The 4454-nt window shown below is 40.3% G+C and overlaps 1 pseudogene; it reads right to left on the bottom strand.

Annotated features, from left to right (window-relative positions):
- The window catches only part of LOC138013689 (sodium-independent sulfate anion transporter pseudogene), a 4908-nt pseudogene extending 1002 nt beyond the window's left edge, over positions 1–3906 (bottom strand).
- Positions 3907–4454: the final 548 nt, after the last annotated feature.

Below are 4454 nucleotides of genomic sequence, written 5' to 3'. Positions count from 1 at the left end.
ATCAATGAAATTGGGGAGAGGGGTGGTCTTCATTTTCCATTTAAAATGAACAATATTGTTGATCAGAGTCGTACATAGTCATATAGATAGATGGAATATGAGAGGGAAGAAAGCTTATCGACGAAAAAGAGATCGAAATAATCCTCGCACTTAGTAGGATAATTTAAGTAATTGTCTCTGATAGAAACCTGAAAAATTCAGGTGACTCCAACGGGATTCTGCGATGCTGTTGCAGTGCTCTACCAACTGAGCTAAGAAGGCACTTGGTTGGGGGTAGGTACATCTGTTGGGTTCGTGTGTCCCGTAAAGTACAGGTGGTGTGACAATACAATCGGTCAAATGAAATTAATGGTTGTAAAAAGCCGGGAGGGGTAGTGTCTTGGTTTTCTCGGATTTATATCTTACGCTGTCGGAAAGCATCATACCTATCCAAATCATACCTATCCAAAATGTCAAGTGCCCCTCTAGATATCAAATGACCAAAGCCCCCGTATTTCGTCAGAGGGAGAAAATCACTTTCGCAAAGCCATTTATAATTCATAAGCCAAAAACCAAAGAAATCACTATCGCGAAGGAAGTTTGCATATGTGGTCTTAATTACCATACATTTTTCCAAGATTAATCCCAAATATCTCTCAAAAAAATACTGATTCCTTTAAGAAGTACTATCAAACACTCGAAAGAGTGTTCATCGGATATCCAAAAACCTCGAACTCATTAAAAAAAACTCGGCCTTTGGCCTATTATTTCTACTGGAACACAAAGAGGGCACAAAGACAGCCCTAGTGACAGTGCATTTCTTTTCAGTGTCAAGTAGTTGCAAGTATTTCTCCGGGAAAACTGACAACACAAGGCGTGACATACACTCAAAAAAGATGTGAAGGCGAGTTGTTGGTAAATTTGTCGAGCAGATTGAAAACACCTTCCCTGTACTGGCTAGGCGAAAAGCAGAACTACCGCCGGTAATTTCTACGGTCCGTTACCCTGATTCCAGAGGTTTTTCTTGTGCAGCGAGAGAGCCGCGAAGACGAGTCGAGAAGCAGCGAGAAGAGAAAATTAAAACCTCTGGTTACAGTGGACTTCAATCTCACTTTCAAGCAGACGCCAGGGTCAGGATCTGACCCTCAGGCTCTAATTGATTGATATTTTTACAAACACGCTAATCAATATGATTGGTTCGTTTGCTTTGGTAATACCGAGGGGACGCGCGATTGCTAAGTTGTCATTTAATAGTCCCTTTTTTGTAATTGTCAGTTTGACGCCTTTGACAATTGGCGTCTGCATAAACGTGAGATACAAGTCCGAGGTTTTCCTCTAGTTCTCGCCTCTTCGCGACTGGTCTTCGCCGTTTCGCGACTGGTCTTCCCGCCTTGCGGCTCTCTCGCGGCTCAAGAAAAACCTCTGGAACCAGGGTAACCGTCAGTAAATTTCTGGCCGTACCCGCAAGGCCCATTATCCGCACCACTATATTTTTCAGTTGTAAAGAGAACAAATAAAACGGTTTGCACGTACCGGCCCATGGCCAAACCCCAAAACCAAAGTAAAATTATTCCTGAAGGCTCCAAAAGGTGAATGGTGGATTTTTCACTTGCGTAACCTTCGGTTTTAATACTCGGAAGCAGTTGACATTTCGACCATGAGCACGCACTTATCAGTCAAAGCCTAGTTAATAGAGGGGAATGTTTTTGAAACCCGACAAATTTCTTTGTTGTAGGTTTTTGTTCTATTTTTGGCCTTGACCGTGCACAAAACACAATAGTTGTTTACTCCGTACTGAGGAACTAACCAATAGAAACGTGTTGGTTACGTAATTCATGCATAGTGTATGAGCGCAAAACAAAAGATTGTGCACGGTCGTGGACTTTCCAACCTAAATCTTCGCATCTTTGTTTGCTCCTTTGATGTTTGTCGAGCTTCCAAACCATTTCTTACTTTTAGCTAGTAACAAATTTTGGATGTTGACAGGCTCCTCCTGGTTGACAAAAAGTAAATGATCCACTCTTTGGGTTGTAGATTAAATTTGCAATTGATTGCAATTTCTTTCTCTTTCATTTATCACTTGGGGAGAAAAAACTGCGTTGAGCCGTAATATGTCACTGACGTGACAGAATTCTTCGCCCCACATGAGAACTTTAAATTTCACACTTTAATTTTGTATTTAAAGTGAGAGGACAACTGGTCTTTTAAAAATTGTAACAAAGGTGTAATATATCTGGCCTTACACATACTAAACGAAGTGCATCAGCTGATACAGAGTTCTTTCAGCGCGAGGTTTTAAATTTCTTCTGATCTTTTTGAACCCACCCCACATCGCCATTGTCACATTCTAAGAATAAACAACTGGCTAGCTATTTATACACTCATTACATACATGGTAATATGTAATACATACATACATAGTTCCATAACTTAACAGACTTTTTTGAAGCCGAAATGCTTTTAAGAGGTTAAACTTCTGTAATAGCCCACTTTTGATATATTAAAATTCAGTCGTGAACAAAAGGCATCATCTAAAGGCTCTGTGGAATAAACTCATACAAATCCTTGTATTTATTCCCCGAAGCCTCGAGATGATTCCTTTTGTTTAGAAAAGAATTTTAATACATCGAAAGTGGGCTATTGAGTGCATTTCTAAGTCCCACTAATGAAATGCATTTTTCAGTCCGTATAAGGGCCGACGAGACATTTAAAGGTCCTTGAATTTACAGACCGTATCCGTTTCTAAATATTGGACCTCTACCTTTATGTCGCAGATATACCGAGGGTGGTCCTTTATGCACAAACTGATAAATGAATTTGTGAATGGCTGGCTGCTCTTGACTTGAAATCCAGTTGCGCCGGGATTGCAACGCCAACAGCATTTTATTATAATTATTTGTTACCCATAATTAGAGGCATAGTTATTCGAGGTGGGCAACAATTAAACATAATAGTACAGCCTCGACAAAGAAAACAAGAATAAATGCAGTAATCAAGAAAGGAAAGAAAGATTAACTGCGATCATGTCAACATAAACTTTTATCGTATTTTAATTAGTATAGCTCAGTGGAGTTTCCCTGTGCATGGTAGCTCAGGATACAACCATTAAGGTAAATTTTGGAAATGGCCAGCTATCATATTTTTAACTCATTTAATTTCATTTGGTTCTTAATTGTCCCTAAAGAGCCCTTAATAAGGAAAGAAGTTAACCAAATAACTCTCACCAATATGCAAAAACGTTTTTTCACCTACCTTAAATTCTGGAATACCCCCTACCACTTCTTCTGTCAAAGTGAATATATCACTATTGCCCGATAACGATTCCACTGCTCTCACAATGGAGGCCGCCAGAACAACAACCAGTGCATTCCGTGCTGTGGATAAAAGCCGCAAGAACTTCCTGCAGCCTCGCTGCAATGTGGTTACATATTCATCCTCTTTCCATTTTATCTTCTTCAAGAAGAACAACAACAAAATACAGCAGAACCCCAGCAAAAAGTCCCAAGGATTAGTTTCTTTAATATGCCTAAAAGTGTTAATAACGTTAGGGATGAAGTCTCTTGGTACGTGCTTTAATCCTAACAGATTCTTCACTCGACCAAAGCCAATGGTGATAGCTGCAGCCAACACAAAACCACTGATTACTGGTACAGAAATGAATCGGACCAGGAAACCCAAGCGCAGGACACCCAACAAACATTGAACCGTTCCGCCGCATAAAGCCAATGTTGTGGCATACAGTGGTTCCCCTCTGTCGAACTGGCTCACCGTAAGTGACGTAATTGCAATTGCTGTTGGTCCGATGGAGACATCTTTACATCCACCAAATATACAATACACAAAACATCCTAAATACGCCGAATGCAGCCCACATCGCAGTGGTAAATTAGCTACAGTAGCATAAGCTAACGCTTGGGGGACAACCATCAAGCCAACAGTCAAACCGGCAATAATGTCCCGCAAAAGACTGTCAAAGCTGTAGTTGGGAAGCCAATAAGTGATTGGAACGTACTTGTTAAGACATTTTTTCGCTCCTTGTCCGAATCTATCGTATTTTGCACCGGCAGCTTGATTTTTACAGCCAATGCGGATGAATGCTTTCCGAAATTTCCGATGTTAAACTGCGAAGTTTATTGGAGCTGTTCATCACTACGAAGTGATGGGTTAGGGTTAGAAGGCAAATGTATTTTTTCCATTAATGAAAGAACCTTTTTGAGCAATGACAAAACTCTTTCCATTCACTGATCGTACTATTTCTATCCATGGTATTTTTTAGCCTTGACATAACTTTCTTTAATTTAATTAGACATGATTACCTTTTCGCAGTAATGTTTCGCACATGCATCAAAGGTGATAAAGCTGATAAAGGCCTGCACTCAACCACGAGACGCAAACACGGCTGCTCTTTGAGGGGGTTCAGTTTACCAGAGAAATTGTGAGTTAACTAGCAAAGTATAAGCGATTGAGTATGTTGG

Source organism: Montipora capricornis, chromosome 8, assembly GCF_036669925.1.
Source record: "Montipora capricornis isolate CH-2021 chromosome 8, ASM3666992v2, whole genome shotgun sequence".
In the NCBI taxonomy this organism is placed as follows: domain Eukaryota; kingdom Metazoa; phylum Cnidaria; class Anthozoa; order Scleractinia; family Acroporidae; genus Montipora; species Montipora capricornis.
The sequence above is the reverse complement of the archived record's forward strand: the minus strand, read 5'-3'. Positions and strand labels throughout refer to the sequence as shown.